The 17,981-nt window shown below is 45.9% G+C and overlaps 1 protein-coding gene and 1 non-coding gene across 2 annotated transcripts in view; both read right to left on the bottom strand.

Annotated features, from left to right (window-relative positions):
• Positions 1-17,981, bottom strand: part of ZNF487 (zinc finger protein 487) — a 45,691-nt gene that overhangs the window by 18,617 nt on the left and 9,093 nt on the right.
• Positions 5,197-5,258, bottom strand: LOC117082900. The gene has a single exon (XR_004436826.1). It is a non-coding gene; the product is annotated as a U7 small nuclear RNA (small nuclear RNA).

Here is a 17,981-nt window from a genome sequence, read left to right on the forward strand (position 1 = left end):
CCTAATTTCAATATTGTTGTGTCTCAAGGAATAGGGAGGCAAGAGCAAAGGGAGAAAGAAAGGGGAAGAGCCAGTCAGTGAAGCAGTCAGAACACAGGCAACATTTCTTAATTTTAATTGATTTATATACGGTTTGGGGTATCTCAAAACAATTAAAATAATAACAGAAATCACGGATCACAGATCACCATAATAGATAATAATAAAAATGTCTGAAATAGTGCCAGAATTATCAAAATGTGACCCAGACACACAACATGAGCACATGCTGAAAAAGAAAAATAGTTGTGAGGCTAGATGAGGTGGCTCATGCCTACAGTACCAGGGCTCTGGGGGACCAAGGTGGGAAGATCACTTGATGCCAACTGTACACAACTGTAGTCCCAGCTACTCAGGAGGCTGAGGCACGAGAATCGCTTGAACCCAGGAGGCCAAGGTTGCAGTGAGCTGAGATCAAGCCACGGCACTTCAGCCTGGTGACAGAGGGAGACTCTGTCTCAAAAGTAAATAAATAAATAAAGAAATAGTGTCTACAGATTTGCTCAATGCCGGGTTTCCACAAACTTTCAATTGTTAAAAAAAGAAAAGAAAAGAAAAGAAAAAAAGTGCAATATCTGCAAAGTACATTAAAGCAAGGGACAATAAAACGACGTGTGCCTGTAACCAATTATATCAAATGTGGCTAGAAAGCCACATAAGAGGGGCTGGGCATAGTAGCTCAACCCTATAATCCCAGCACTTTGGGAGGCAGAGGTTGCAGTGAGCTGGGATCGCACCACTGCACTCCAGCCTGGGCAACAGAGCAAGACTCCGTCTCAAAAACAAACAAACAAACAAACAGAAAGAGTAATTCACTAGATAATTAATTTTTAAAAAAGAAAGTCATGTTAAGAGGAAGACTGAAGATTTCACCACTAGAGGTCACTGCTGGGATAGCCTTAAGGACCGGGATAGCCTTAAGGCTTTGAGTTCCCTACAGACCAACCTTGGAGATAGAGACAAAAAGCAAAGTAAACTGTAAACAAGTTTTGGTCTGAATGGGGTTATGTGAACTAATGTGTGTGAGACATAGCTTTGCCCTGGAACAAACACCCCTGCCACCCACCTGGGGATGACAAATGACAAGGTAGAAAGAAACAACTTGGACTTGCATCAAGTTCTAAAGGATAATTTCCCTAATATAAAGAAATTAAATCTGGCCGGGCGCGGTGGCTCAAGCCTGTAATCCCAGCACTTTGGGAGGCCGAGACGGGCAGATCACAAGGTCAGGAGATCGAGACCATCCTGGCTAACACGGTGAAACCCCGTCTCTACTAAGAAATACAAAAAGCTAGCCGGGCGAGGTGGCGGGCGCCTGTAGTCCCAGCTACTCAGGAGGCTGAGGCAGGAGAATGGCGTAAACCCGGGAGGCGGAGCTTGCAGTGAGCCCAGATCCGGCCACTGCACTCCAGCCCAGGTGACAGAGCGAGACTCCGTCTCAAAAAAAAAAAAAAAAAAAAGAAATTAAATCTATAATTTTAAAACTATTAATAAAGAAAAGCCAGACCCTAGCAAAATTCACTGCTGTAATTTTACAAGCAATGAGGAATAAATAGCACCAAACTTACACAAGCACTTATGGAGAATAAAGAGAAAATACTAAACATGTTTTCTGAAACAGGTATAAAATTAATATACACCTAACAAAGGCCAGGGGCAGTGGCTTATACCTGTAATCCCAACGTTTTGGGGCCCAGGAGTTCAAGACCAGCCTGGGCAATATACCAAAACACCATCTCTAAAAAAAATACAAAAAATTAGCCAGGCATTATGGTACATGCCTGTAGTCCCACCTACTCAGGAGGCTGAGATCAGAGGATTGCTTGAGCCCAGGAGTTCAAGGGAGAGGTGAGTTATGATCATCACACCACTGCACTCCAGCCTGGTAACAGAGCAAGTTACAGAGCTAAAACAAAATAGAGCAAGTTTTGTTTTTTGTCTCAAAAAAACAAAAGGCTGGGCTGGGCACGTTGGCTCGCACCCTTTGGGAGACCGAGACAGGCAGATCACCTGAGGTCAGGAGTTTGAGACCAGCCTGACAAACATGGTGAAACCCTGTTTCTACTATAAAATACAAAAAGTAGACGGGCGTGATGGTTAACCCCTGTAATCCCAGTTACTCAGGAGGCTGAGACAGGAGAATCGCTTGAACCGGGGAGGTGGAGGTTGCAGTGAGCTGAGATCGCACGACTGCACTCCAGCCTAGGCGACAACAGTGAAACTCTGTCTCAAAAAATAAATAAATAAATATTAGAAGAGGCCAAGTTTGATAGCTCACGCCTGTTATCCCAGCACTTTGGGAGGCCAAGATGGGCAGATCACTTGAAGCCAGGAGTTCAAGACCAGCCAGGCCAACATGGTGAAACTGTGTCTCTCTAAAAATACAAAAATTAGCCAGTCCTGGTGGTGCATGCCTGTAATCTCAGCTACTTGGGAGGCAGAGGCACAAGAATCGCTTGAATCCAGGAGGCGAAGGTTGCAGTAAGCCAAGATAGCGACACTACACTTCAGACTAGGCAATAGAGTGAGACTCTGTCTCAAAAAAAAAAAAAGACTTTCAAGAAAGGAAAATAACAGCCAGGCATGGTGGCTCATACTTGTAATCTCGACACTTTGGGAGGCTGAGGTGGATGGCATCTGAGGTCAGGAGTTCAAGACTAGCCTGGTCAAGATGGCAAAACCCCATGTCTACTAAAAATATAAAAAATTAGCTGGGCATGGTGGCAGACGCCAGTAATCTCAGCTACTCAGGAGGCTGAGGTATGAGAATCGCTTGAACCCAGGAGGCAGAGGTTGCCATGAGCTGAGATCATGCCACTGCACTCCAGCCTGGGCGACAGAGCAAGACTTGGTCTCAAAAAAAAAAAAAGAAAGAAAGAAAACAACAGACTCTTTCAGAAACAAAGACACAAAAATATCTAACAATTTGTCATGGAATATATTTTAAAAGAATAAAACAACAATATAACTTTGTTTCTGGAAAATAGGCCGGTTTAACATTTGAAAATCAAAACATTAACAAAATTAACTTGATCCATAGGTTAATATCAATCAATCCACTGAAAAAGAGGAAAACAATATAATCATCTCAATAATAATTAAATTCATTCTTCTGGTCTATTAGCTAAAAACAAATAATAATAATTAAACGGCTGGCCGCAGTGGCTCACGCCTGTAATCCTAGCACTGTGGGAGGCCGAGGCAGGCAGATCATGAGGTCAGGAAATCGAGACCATCCTGGCTAACACGGTGAAACCCCATCTCTACTAAAAACACAAAAATTAGCCAGGCGTGGTGGCGAGCGCTTGTAGTCCCAGCTACTCGGGAGGCTGAGGCAGGAGAATGTTGTGAACCCAGGAGGTAGAGCTTACAGTGAGCCGAGATTGAGCCACTGCACTCCAGCCTGGACAACAGAGCGAGACTCTGTCTCAGAAAAAAAAAATTAATAATAATAATAATTAAACTCACAGCCTGAGCAACATGGCAAAACCCTGTCTGTAGAAAAAATAAAAAAATTAGTCAGGCATTGTGCTGTGCACCTGTAGTTCCAGCTACCTGGGAGACTAAAGTCAGAGGATTGCAGTGAGCTGTGATCATACCACTGCACTCCAGACTGGGTGACAGAGTGAGACGCGACTTAAAAATTTTTTTTAAAAAGTTCAAATTCAGCACCCACTGGATGATTAAAAAGTCTCAGTAAACCAAGGGCCAGGAGCAGTGGCTCACTCCTGTAATCCCAGCATTTTGGGAGGCCAAGGTGGGTGGATCACCTGAGGTCAGGAGTTCGAGACCAGCCTGGCCAACATGGCGAAACCCCATCTCTACTAAAAGTGCAAAAATTAGCTGGGTGTAGTAGCATATGCCTCTAGTCCCAGCTACTTGGGAGGCTGAGGCAGGAGCATCACTTGAACCTGGGAGGCGGAGGATGAAGTGAGCCAAGACCATGCCACTGCACTCTAGCCTGGGTGACAAAGTGAGACTATGCCTAAAAAAAAAGAAAGAAAGAAAAGAAAAGAAAAGAAGAGAGAGAAAGAGAGACAGAAAGAGAGACAGAGAGAGAGAGGAAGAGAGAGACTGGATACCTTGGAAACAGCAATAATGAGAGGCAGGAAGAGGAAGAAGACTTCACGGACAAGACAGAAAAGAAATAACCACAGAGGAAGGAATAGATCAGAAACCAACTGAGAAGACACTCTAGGGAGATTAAACATGAGCATCAACTGGACAGAATGCTCAATTAAGGCAAGCACTAAAGTACCCATGACATTTGGATACCCCTACCAGGCAGAACCAGCAAGTCATGTTGTTCAAAATGAGAAAGGGAAACGTGGAGATACTTGCCAGAAAATACAGCTTTAACCTTGCTGTTGTACAATCTATACATCCATTTAAGGAGTTTATCTGAAGGTGATATAATCCATTCTTTCATGCAGCTATCTCAGCTTCTATGCCTGGATCAAGCAGGACCATCAGAAAGAGGTCTATGGGACCAAGGTGCCTCCATCCCTAGAAATGCACTGACTGGAGTACTCCACCCGCACAAAGTAATCAATTACAGGCAGCAGACTGCACTGATTTCTGGTACTCATTGAAAGACTGAAGACTGTCTACTAAGCCATCTACAGGAAAACCGGAAAAATAATGTTTTTTAGACTTCAATGCCAATAACTCTTTTCTTTTTTTTTTTTTTAAGGGGCTTTCCAGTGTGAAAGGAAAATAAATCTTGGGGCACGAAAATCACTAAGCTAAAGAGAAAAGTCAAGCTGGGAACTGCTAAGGGCAAACCTGCCTCTCATTCTATTTAAAGTCACCCCTCTGCTCACTGAGATAAATGCAAAACTGATTGCCTCCTTTGAAGAGGCTAATCAGAAACTCAAAAGAATGCAACTATTTGTCTCTTACCTACCTAAGACCCCGGAAGCCACCTGCCCTCCAAGTTGTCACACCTTTGCTTCCAGTTGTCCTGCCTTTCTGGACTGAACCAATCTTACATATATTGATTGATGTCTCAAGTCTCCCTAAAATGTATGAAACCAAAGTGTGCTCTGCCCACATTGGTGCATGTCTGATCAGGACCTCCTAAGGCTGTCATAGGCGCATGTCCTCAACTTTGGCAAAATAAACTTTCTAAATTAACTGAGGCCCATCTCAGATATTTTGGGTTCACACTGGCAAAAACTGGAAAGCCTGCTAGACAAATTCTAAGAGCCGTAACTCTTTTGAGTCTAGTTCTGTTTCCAAGGTTGGAGTACAGTGGCGGGTTCTCGGCTCACTGCAAGCTCCGCCTCCCGGGTTCACCCCATTCGCCTGCCTCAGCCTGCCAAGTAGCTGGGACTACAGGCGCCGGCCACCACGCCTGGCTAATTTTTTGTATTTTTAGTAGAGATGGGGTTTCACCGTGTTAGCCAGGATGGTCTCGAGCTCCTGACCTCGTGATCCGCCCGCCTCGGCCTCCCAAAGTGCTGGGATTACCGCACCCAGCAAAGAGCTGTAACTCTTAATGTCTCATGAGGAATTTTTTTTTTTTTTTTAAATTAAGGCGGAGTCTCCCTCTGTTGCCCAGGCTGGAGTTCAGCGGCATGATCTCGGCTCACTGCAATCTCCGATTCGCACGTTCAAGCTGTCTCATGAGAAATTCTTTTCTTTTTTCCCAAGATGGAGTGTTGCTCTGTTGCCCAGGCTGGAGTGCAGTGACGCGATCTCAGCTCACTGCAACCTCCACCTCCCGGGTTTAGGCGATACTCCTGCCTCAGCCTCTAGAGTAGCTGGGATTACAGGCATGCACCACCATGCCCAGCTATTGTTTGTATTTTCAGTAGAGACGGGGTTTCACTATGTCGGCCAGGCTGGTCTCGAACTCCTGACCTTGTGATCCCCCCCGGCCTCCCAAAGTGATGGGATTACAGGCATGAGCCACCACGCTAGGCTTTTTTTTTTTTTCTTTTTTGAGATGGAGTCTCACTCTATCACCCAGGCTGGAGTGCAGTGGCTCTATCTCAGCTCGCTACAACCTCCCTCTTCCAAGCTCAAGGGATTCTCCTGCCTCAGCCTCTGGAATAGCTAATGAATGGGATGACCTGGACATTCACCCCTCTGGAGTTCAGTGGTTTTCATCTTTCATGTCAGGCAGAAATTAGTAATCCAGGAAGCTGTTTCCTGCTCTACTTTCTGAGTAAGCATGGTGGAAGCACCCACATCTCTCAAGGCCACTGGGGTAACGGGCATAGCACGGGGAGCTCAGGATCTGGAAAGAGTAGATAATTCAGAAAAATTCAAAGGCCGTTGGGGTGTTTAAGACAGAATTTTCTTGGCCAGGAGTGGTGGCTCACGCCTGTAATCCCAATACTTTGGGAGGCGGAGGCGCGGGGATCACCTGAGGTCAGGAGTTCGAGACCAACCTGGCCAACATGGTGAAAACCTGTCTCTACTAAAAATACAAAAATTAGCCAGGCGTGGTGTCACGCGCCTGTAACCTCAGCTACTCGGGAGGCTGAGGCAGGAGATCACGCCACTGCACTCCAGCCTGGGCGACACAGCGACACTCTATCTCAAAAGAAAAAGAAAAATAATTTTCTTAGAAGTAGGTAGCATTTCTTTCCCTCCCAACCAGGTTCTCTCAACCCTGAAGATGGAGAGACATTTCCTGGGCAAGCCTGACCCTAGCCTTAGGCCCAGCTCACCTGACAGCTGGAGCAAAACTCCCGTTGAGTCAGCTGGGATGGCTTGTGGAGCACAAGCATTACATATTGCATCTCTCCGTGCAAATCTGGGTCGTGTTCTTTCTCAGCCTCGTCCTCTGCTGCTGTGAAAACTCTGGTGAGAGGTTTCCATTCAGGTGGGCCATGCTTCCTCCACCTCACAAGTGCTGCTCTGTTTTCAGAGATTAGGAACTGGCCCTAGGGGCCAAAATCATTTTATTTGGGGCTTACATCAGGGCCCTAAGTCTTGGGACTCCCTGTGCCCCAGAATCTCGGGCTGGTCCTTCAAAAACCCAACCAAGACGACTGAGGACACATTGGCTGGACGGTTCAGACAAGGCCCGGGGCCCTCCATTATTAAATGCGGGCCCACAAACCCTGACTACAAGTGCCCCAGGATAAAACGGAGCTGGCATTATACTTGGCAACGATGTCTGGCGCTCAGTGCTGTAAGGATGCAACACTGGACTTCCGCCGAATGGGCTTTTAGTGGGCAGGCAGAGCGGCGAGCCTCGAGGTCCAGCTCCCAGGATGTGCTAGAGCGGGCGGTGCCCGCCTCCCTTCTGGAGCGCGAAGCGTTCCCATAGTCCCCACTAGGGTGCGCAGTAGCGTCGGCACAAGACCGCCATGACCCACTGCCAGCCTGGCGCGCTGTCTCCTATGCACGAAAGGGCCAAGGCCGCGGCCCCGCCCTCCCGCGGGCTCTGCGTGCTCTTTGAACCCACAGGCGACCCGACCACGGCCCAGCCCTGCCACTAAGGGATATGGGCCGCGCATGCGCGCAGTGCCCGTCGCTGTCACAGGCGTGACTCGCGCCGCGGACTTAGGGGGGCCGTTTCCCGTCAGGCTCCGCTACGAACCCTCGCCTCGCCCCGCCCCGAGCTGCGTCCTCCAGCCGCGCGGGGGCGCGTCAGGCGCTGACCCGGACGCAGACAAAAGACCGCAAAGGACGCCTGCACGGCAGGCATGGAAATGCGAACGAGCCGGTGGCGCATGGATTCTTCCGGAAAGCAAAGCGGCTTTGTGATGTGGCCGTAATCACAATGCCAATGGGCTGGTGCTCGCTTCTCAAAATTTGAGACTTACTTGCAATACACAGAATTTGGGGGTGAATAAAAGTGCAAACTAAAAGAAAACGACTATCACACACAGCCTCGTATCCCGTAGAGGACTTTTTTTGAGACAAGGTCTGGCTCTGTTGCCCAGGCTGGAGTGCAGGGGCGCAGTCAGGACTCACTGCACAGCAGCGATGGAAGCAATGTGTATGTGAGGACTTGGCATGATTCACTCCCTGCATAATCAAGTACTGATGTTCCCACTGGAACAGGTGTAGAAAGAATGCATTCTTGACATGGTTCTACGAATACGGGAAATTTTGTTTTAATTCTGCTTTATCTTTTCTGTTTTTCAGACTAGTCTCTACTAATTTAACTGCATCAAGTACATCAAAATCAATTTTAATTAAAAATCCAAAGTTTATTCCAGAGCTATTGATTTTCCAGCATGTTTTACAGCACAAGCATTAATGTTACACTAAATGAATTTTTGTATTACTTGGTTTAAAAACTCTTTCAACAACACTGAATATTAAAATAGCACAAATCAGATCATTCACAAGTTTCAAAGCACATAGATGGCATTTGTAGGAGACTGACGAGTGATGGAGTTAAATTTTTTAAGCTAGTGAAAGGAGACCAGTATAGTCATAATAAACACTGTCCTCGGCTTACTGTTCAAAAGTATTTTGAAAATCTGTGAGTCGAGGGCCAGGCGCAGTGGCTCACGCCTGTAATCCTACCACTTTGGGAGGCTGAGGCGGGAGGATTGCCTGAGCTCAGGAGTTTGAGACCAGCCTGGGCAACATGGTGAAACCCTATCTCTACTAAAACACAAAAAATGAGCCAGGCGTGATGGCGTGCACCTGTATTCTCAGCTCCTCGGGAGGCTGAGCAGAAGAATTGCCTCAACCCAGGAGGTGGAGGTTGCAACAAGCTGAGATCGTGCCACTGCACTCTACTTCAGCCTGGGCGACAGAGCAAGACTCTGTCCCTAAAAAAAAAAAGAAGAGATAAAGAAAATCTGAGTCCTAACAATTTTTTAAAATATTAAAAGAATTGCATTATTTCAAACCTTGTGCATTACAACTTTCAGATATTTATTCATATTGTTTTAAATCTGTATAAATTCCCATAAAACATGAGAGCATTATACTCATCAGGCAACCCTTGCTTTGTATAGTTCTAATTCGCACAAATTTCAGTCACCATGATTTAGTAACACGAGTCCCCCAACAACACAACTCAAATTTCAAGTACACAGTATATTAACTGTGAGTCTTCACATAAAGTGCAGGCTTGGCTGCTAGCTCTTCAGTCTAGACATTATATTAATAACAAATGCATGTAAAAAACAAAACCAAAAAAAAAAAATGCATGTCATGATCAGTAACCGGTCACATCACTTCTGTCTGTTGGTGACTGCTCACTGTAAGTTTTTCAGCTCACTCAGAGACAGTAACATCTGTAGTTGTGTGGGCTTCATCTTCCAGTGATATACAATGTTGTGGTTACTGAGAACTGCAGAACTCTCCCCACATAACTCCATCTGAAACTCTGCACTGAGAGACAAATTGGCATGGCTTCTAGCAGCATAGCCTGTGTTCCCAGGATGACCCCAGTCCCCACCATTGAACTGCCTGCCTGAGAAATCTCAGTGCTGCCAGAATAACTTACTGTTCTTGCCAACATCAGACCATAGGCCCCTGACCGCCCTCTCTTACAGCATTTAGTAAAAAGGACTTACAATTATGAATCTTTCCTCTGTTCCTTTGAGATGTTTATGTGATACACATGTTGTGTATGTGTATGCATGTGTGTATCTCCTACAGCTCAGAAGTGTCTTTCTCAAGGAACACTACTTCCTCGAGGAGCCACTGCTTTGAAATGTAGTGATTGGGAAAGGTAAGGCCTCTGTCTCCCAGTCTCTGTGGGAGAATAGAATCCTAACTTTGATCACTGCCAGCAGGCAGACACCACTGGCCTCATCACATTTACACTGGTCCCTTGTAATTTTTCATATCCGCAACTCTACTGAGCCCGTACTCGTACCTTTCCATACTCCCTCATTCCCCCTTTAAAATCACCAATTGACTACATTCAGTGGAGAGTATTTGGGAAAAAAAAAAAAAAAGGTAAGAAAATGGAAAAAAGATATAAAATATCCAACCATCAAAAAAAGAAAAAAAGCCCAATCATCACTGCACAAATCAGAATGGAGCTCAGCTCTTTCCCCTACTGTCAGTAGTTAATAATAAAATGTTTTCACCACTTTAACGTCTGCTGTGTTTATCTTTGATATTACCCAAAGATACGAGATAGATTTCCCACCCAAAACCTGGTTTTTCAAAACTGGTGACAAGGGCCGGGCGCAGTGACTCAAGCCTGTTAATCCCAGCACTTTGGGAGGCCGAGATGGGCGGATCACGAGGTCAGGAGTTCGAGACCATCCTGGCGAACATGGTGAAACCCTGTCTCTACTAAAAAAATACAAAAAACTAGCCGGGCGAGGTGACGGGCACCTGTAGTCCCAGCTACTCGGGAGGCTGAGGCAGGAGAATGGCATAAACCCGGGAGGCGGAGCTTGCAGTGAGTCGAGGTTGTGCCACTGCACTCCAGCCTGGGCGACAGAGCAAGACTCTGTCTCAAAAAAAAAAAAAAAAAAAAAAAAAAAAAAAAAAAAAAAAAACTGGTGACAGCCCCACATGCACAGAGAGAATATGTAAAGGCTTATGACTCACAAGAGGCTTTCTGGGGGAGAACAGGGATGAATCCCAAATAGGTTCAAAAATAGCTTGAGTCTGGGTGCAACAGCTCACGCCTGTAACCCCAGCATTTTGGGAGGCCAAACCAAGAGAGGATCACTTGAGCCCAGGAGTTTTGAGACCAGCCCGGGCAACATAGTGGCACTCATCATCTCTACAAAAAAAATTTAAAAATTAGCCAGGCATGGTGGCACACCCCTGTGGTTCCAGCTACTGGGGAGGCTGAGCTGGAAGGATCGCCTGAACCCAGAGGTCTAGGCTGCAGTGAGCTGTGATCATGGCCCTGCACTCCAGCCTGGGCGACACAACAAGACCCTGTCTCCAGAAGAAGAAAAAGAAGAAAAAAAAATGGCTTGAGAGCAGGGAGGAGAGACTGGCTTTGGGTGTTATTAAGGTCAAGGAGTGGGGCAGAAGTGAAGGCTCCAATGCACATGCTGGGGCCTGTGTGGCTTGCACTTGCCTTTAGAGCCAAAGGAGGAAGCACCTGGGCTTTCGAATCAGTCACCAAGGTGTGGGACAGAAGGGGTGGGAAGAGGTGGGGCTTAAAAGCTGTCAGTAGTCAAAGATCACATATGAAGTCAGACTCTCTAGTTCATAAAAACTACATTTACATAGAACATACAAAAAATGGAAAATTAAAAGGCCAACAAAAATGAAATTGCAGCAAAGAAAAAGTGGTAACACAGGAAGTGAAACTGGAATTGAGCATTTCCTGCAGTGCCACCCAGTCCCTGTTCTCATCATGCAGGTTTCCTGCTCCTCGCAGAGCCAGCGAAGTTTACTCTGTGGTGTAGGAACTCTCTTCTAGTTGTCCTCTTCTTTTCCACCCTACTATCAGTTGGCAGGCTCTGCACGTGCTCCTATAATGGTGCAAACCGGCCAGGTGCAGTGGCTCACACCTGTAATCCCAGCACTTTGCGAGCTGAGGTGGGAGGATTACCTGAGGTCAGGAGTTCGAGACTAGCCTGACCAACATGGAGAAACCCCGTCTCTACTAAAAATACAAAATCAGCTGCGCATGGTGGCCCATGCATGTAATCCCAGCTACTCAGGAGGCTGAGGCAGGAGAATCGCTTGAACCCGGAAGATGGAGGCTGCAGTGAGCCGAGATCACACTGTACTCCAGCCTGGGCAATAAGAGCAAAACTCCATCTCAAAAGAAAAATGATAATAATAATAATAATGGTGCAAACTTTGGCCAGGCGCAGTGGCTCATGCCTGTAATCCCAGCACTTTGGGAGGCCGAGGCGGGCGTATCACCTGATGTCAGGAGTTCAACACCAGCCTGACCAACGTGGAGAAACGCCATCTCTACTAAAAATACAAAATTAGCTGGGTGTGGTGGCACATGCCTGTAATCCCAGCTACTAGGGAGGCTGGGGCAGGAGAATTGCTTGAACCTGGTAGATGGAGGTTGCAGTGAGCCCAGATCACGCCATTGCACTCCAGCCTGGGCAACAAGAGCAAAATTCCATCTCAAAAAAATAATAATAATAATAAAAATAATAATAATGTTGCGAACTATGAAGTTTACAACGTGGCTCCAAATGTATTACTAGTAGGATCACCACAGTGCAAGTGTTATCCCTTTAGAGATGAGAAAATAAGAGATGTCAAGGCTTCTTTTTCTTCTAAATCGTTGATATCTACTGTTATTTTATACTTAACAGCCATTTAAATTTGGATGCTAAATTTTCATCAAAAATACTTGATCTATAATTAGATTTTATTAAATTGACTATGGATAAACAGGCATTCACATACCCAAATTATTCTGGGCACTTAAAAGCTTTCCAGCTGGGCATGGTGGCTCACACCAATAATCCCAGCACTTTGAGAGGCCGAGGTGGGCAGATCACCTGAGATCAGGAGTTCAAGACCAGCCTGGCCAACCTGGTGAAACCCCGTCTCTACTAAAAATACAAAAAACTAGCCAGGTGTGGTAGCACACTCCTGTAATCCCAGATACTCAGGAGGCTGAGGCAGGAGAATCACTCGAACCCAGGAGGCAGAGGTTGCGGTGACCTCAACCTTTGAGGTCTCCGCAAAGGTTGGTGATCTCGCCATCGCACTCCAGCCTGGGCAACAGAGTGAGACTCCATCTCAAAAAAAAAAAAAAAAAAAAGAGGCCAGGCTTGGTGGCTCACGCCTGTAATCCCAGCATTTGGGAGGCCAAGTCGGACGGATCACCTGAGGTTGGGAGTTCGAGACCAACCTGACCAACATGGAGAAACCCTGTATCTACTAAAAATACAAAATCAGCCGAGCGTGGTGGCACATGCCAAAAAAATCCCAGCTACTTGGGAGGCTGATGCAGGAGAATCACTTGAACCCGAGAGGTGGAGGTTGCAGTGGGCCAAGATCACGCCATTGCACTCCAGCCCGGGCAAAAAGAGCAAAACTACGTCTCAAAAAAAAAAGTTTTCCAATAACTGAATCAAGTATCAGTATTTAAATTAAAACTTAGATTAAAATTAAAAGTAAACATTCAGGCCTGGCATGGTGGCTCACACCCATAATCACAGCACTTTAGGAGGCCGAGGCAGGTGGATCACCTGAGGTCAGGAGTTCAAGATCAGTCTGGCCAATATGGGGAAACCCCATCTCTACTAATAATATAAAAATTAGCCAGGCGTGGTGGCGGGTGCCTGTAATCTGAGCTACTTGGGAGGCTGAGGCAGGAAAATTGCTTGAACCCAGGAGGTGGAAGTTACAGTGAGCTGAAATTGTGCCACTGCACTCCAGACTGGGCAACAGAGTGAGACTCAGTCTCATTAAAACAAATAAACAAAAAAAAGCTTCAATAGATGTTAACTGCTGAGGAACATTACAACAACATAAACAGAAATAAGCTCAAAATGCATGTTGAAGCATTACAAAATACTGAAAAGGAATTTTTTTTAAATACTGATTTCACAAGCACACAGTTCCACTTCTGTAACACAGCTGTTAACTATTCCTTGATTACTTACATAATGTTGGACTGAATTAAGTAGAATTTTCCTATGAAATTAGCTTTAAATAGTGAGCTGACTTGACTAATAACATACGCATCACTGTGCTTCAACATCCAGTACATATCTATTCTCTGTGACTTGTGTATGTCAATATATACCAGGGTCTTGTGGTTTCTCTCTTTTCAGTACCATTAGATACACAGTTGACTTTTTTTTTGGAGACAGAGTCTTGCTCTGTCACCGAGGCTGGAGTGCAGTGGCACAATCTTGGCTCACTGCAACCTCCACCTCCCAGGTTCAAGCGACTCTCCAGCCTCAGCCTCCAGGGTAGCTGGGATTACAGGCACATGCTGCCACACCCTAATTTTTTGTATTTTAGTAGAGACAGGGTTTCACCATGTTGCCCAGGCTAGTCTCAAACTCCTGATCTCAGGTGATCTGCCCGCCTCAGCCTCCCAAAGTGCTGGGATTACAGGCATCAGCCTCTGCGCCCGGCTTTTTTTATTTTTTACATTTTTTATTTTTTTGAGACAGAATCTTATTCTGTCACCCAGCCTGGAGTGCAGTGATGCAATCATAGCTCACCACAGCCTCTCTGGCTCAAGTGATCCTCCAGCTTCATCCTCCCCAGTAGCTGGGACTATGGGCATCCGCCACAATGCCCAGCTCATTTTTTTTATTTTTTATTATTTTTTTTTTAATTTTTATTTATTTATTTTTTTTTTTTTGAGACAGAATCTTATTCTGTCACCCAGCCTGGAGTGCAGTGATGCAATCATAGCTCACCACAGCCTCTCTGGCTCAAGTGATCCTCCAGCTTCATCCTCCCCAGTAGCTGGGACTATGGGCATCCGCCACAATGCCCAGCTCATTTTTTTTATTTTTTATTATTTTTTTTTTAATTTTTATTTATTTATTTTTTTTTTTTGAGGCGGAGTCTCGCTCTGTCGCCCAGGCTGGAGTGCAGTGGCCGGATCTCAGCTCACTGCAAGCTCCGCCTCCCGGGTTTACGCCATTCTCCTGCCTCAGCCTCCCGAGTAGCTGGGACTACAGGCGCCCGCCACGTCGCCCAGCTAGTTTTTGTATTTTTTAGTAGAGACGGGGTTTCACCGTGTTCGCCAGGATGGTCTCGATCTCCTGATCTCGTGATCCGCCCGTCTCGGCCTCCCAAAGTGCTGGGATTACAGGCTTGAGCCACCGCGCCCGGCCTTTTTATTTTTATATATTTATTTTTTCGAAATGGAGTCTTCCTCTGTCACCTAGGCTGGAGTGTAGTGGCATGATCTTGACTCACTGCAACCTCCACCTCCAAGGTTCAAGCGATTCTCCTGCCTCAGCCTTCCCAATAGCTGGGACTACAGGTGTGTGCCACACGTCCAGCTAATTTTTTATATTTTTAGTAGAGATGGGGTTTCGCCATGTTGACCAGGTCAGTCTCAAACTCCTGGCCTCAAGTGATCCACCTGCCTCGGCCTCCCAATGTGCTGGGATTACAGGCGAGAGCCACCGCACCCAGCCAACCCCGTCTCTTCAAAAAAGAAAAAAGTCCACATATACATAGACCCACACAGGTCAAACCCATGTTGTTTAAGGGTCAACTGCACTTTTATTATTAGAATTCAATAAGAGATTAAATGAATGCTTGATGCCCCATCTTCAATTCTCCACTTCTGCGCAAGACGAATTGAGTAACGGACCAGATTACACCTGAAAAAAAAATTTTTTTGACAAAATACAAGGATAAAAACAGTTTCCAAGACCCTGACCATCAGACAACAAAGAGGAATCCCTGAGAGATAGGAAACAAATGAGATGAGTCCTACAAGTGCCCCAGCTTACTGACTTGGGTAGTTTATAGAATGTGCTACAAGGAAAAATAACTAAGGCAGAGCCTGGCAGATTCCTTGAGTTGAAAAGATAGATTTGATAGTCTGGGGAGACACAGGCAGCTAGAATTCACAGAACACAGCACCAGAGAAGAAAGAGCTGCATGGACAGAAAACCTCAGAGACCTGCAGTGTACCCCTTGAGAGTTCAGCAGTATATTGATCAGCACATGAGTATAAGGACATTACCCACATCTGGCAAAAGAATCATCTAAAAACATCAGAGGAAACAGTGCCCAGTGCTCACACAGGGCATGGAATAGTGCCTGTTCCTACCAGGCAGATTAGAAATGTCATAATTCAGGCTGCACGTGGTGGCTCACGCCTGTAATCCCAGCACTTTGGGAGGCCAAGGCAGGCAGATCGCTTGAGTGAGGTCAGGAGTTCAAGACTAGCCTGGCCAACATAGTGAAACCCTGTCTCTACTAAAAATACAAAAATTAGATGGGCATGGTGGCAAATGCCTGTAATCCCAGCTCTCAGGAGGATGAGGCAGGAGAATCGCTTGAACCCGGGAGGCAGAGGTTGCAGTGAGCTAAGATCGTGCCACTGAACTCCAGCCTGGGCAACAGAGTGAGACTCTGTCTCAAGAAAAGAAGGAAGAGAAAGGGAAAGGGAAAGGGAAAGGGAAGGGAAGGAAAGGAAGGAAAAGAAAAGAAAATGTCATAATTCATGGTCCACTGGGTAAAGTACTCAGGAAGATCTAGCCTGGCAGTGAGGAATAATTCGCCCCAGAATGAGCAATGCCCTGGACCTGCCTAATAATCCTAAAAAGACAAAAACCATAGAGAACAAACTGTTTTCAGGTAACTTAACTATATCCCAGAATAAAGCTCAAGAAGATTCACAGGAATACAAAAATATCCCGCATCCAAAAAGTAAAATTCACAATGCCTAACATACAATAAGATACCAGGCATGCAAACAGACAAGAAAACACGACCTACAATGAGAATTACAGCATAGGAAAGATATAAAAACATCCACTCAAAATTCTGAAAATGGGCCAGGCGTGGTGACTCACACCTATAATCCCAGCACTTTAGAAGGCTGAGGTGGGAAGATTGCTTGAGCCCAGGAATTCGGTACCAGCCTGCACAACCTAGCAAGATCTCGTCTCTAAAGAAAAAAAAAAAATTCTGAAAATGAAAACCATGTTTGAGATGAAAAATACACTAAATGAAATGAACAGCAGATTAGATATTAGAGAAGATAATTGAACTTGAAGGCAACTAAGTTCACTTCTGAAAAAAAATCCAAAACAATGAAAAGAACATCACTGAGCTATGTGATGATTTAGAGCAGCCTAAGAAAGCTGGGCATGGTGGCTCACACCTGTAATCCCAGCACTTTGGGAGGCTGAGGCGGGTGAATCACTTGAGGTCAGGAGTTCGAGACTAGCCTGGCCAATATGGTGAAACCCTGTCTCTACTAAAAATACAAAAATTAGCCAGGCGTGGTGGCACGTGCCTGTAATCCTACTCGGGAGGCTGAGGCAGGAGAATCTCTTGAACCCCCCAGGAGGCAGAGGTTGCAGTGAGCTGAGATCGAGCCACCACACTCCAGCTTGGGCCACAGAGTGAGACTCCATCTCCAAAATAAAAATAAAAATAAAAATAAAAAATAAATAAAGCAGCCTAAGATACACATAACTGGAAGGAGGATGGGGGGTTGTGGGCAGAAAAAATATTCGAAGAGATGATGGCCTAAATCTTTCCACCCTTAAAATAAAAACCCATAAATCTAAGGCCAGGTGCAGTGGCTCACACCTGTAATCCCAACACTGCCTGGGACGCCGAGGCAGGGGGATCACTTGAGTTCAGGAGTTCAAGACCAGCTTGGGCAACATGGTGAAACCCGATCTCTACCAAAAACATAAAAAAATTAGCCTGGAGTGGTGGTGTGCGCCTGTGGTCCCAGCTACTTGGGATGCTGAGATGACAGGCTGACCTGAGCCCTGAGGCAGAGGTTGCAGTGAGCTGAGATCATGCCACTCCAGCCTGGGTGACAGCGTGAAACCCAATCTAAAACAAACAAAAAACAACAGCCTGTAAACCTATAATTCCAAGAAGTTCAATGAAACCTAAACAAAGGAACATGAAGGAAATGATACCAGGGAACGTCAAATAATCAAATTGCTTAAAACAAGGATTTTTTTAAATCTTAAATCAGAGCTGGGCCTGATGGCTCATCCCTGTAATTCCAGTGCACTGGGAGGCCGAGATAAGAGGATTGCTTGAGTCCAAGAGTTCAAGACTAGAAGGCCGGGCGCGGTGGCTCAAGCCTGTAATCCCAGCACTTTGGGAGGCCGAGACTGGCGGATCACGAGGTCAGGAGATCGAGACCATCCTGGCTAACACGGTGAAACCCCATCTCTACTAAAAAATACAAAAAACTAGCCGGGCGACGTGGCGGGCGCCTGTAGCCCCAGCAAAAAAAAAAAAAAGACTAGCCTGGGCAACATAGTAAGACCTGGTCTCTACAAAAATAGCTGGGCATGGTGACAAGTGTCTGTTGTCCCAGCTACTCAGGAGGCTGCAGTGGGAAGCTTACATTAGTCCAGGAGTTCAAGGCTACAATG

This window comes from Trachypithecus francoisi, unplaced genomic scaffold (assembly GCF_009764315.1).
Source record: "Trachypithecus francoisi isolate TF-2019V2 unplaced genomic scaffold, Tfra_2.0 Lachesis_group9, whole genome shotgun sequence".
NCBI lineage: Eukaryota > Metazoa > Chordata > Mammalia > Primates > Cercopithecidae > Trachypithecus > Trachypithecus francoisi.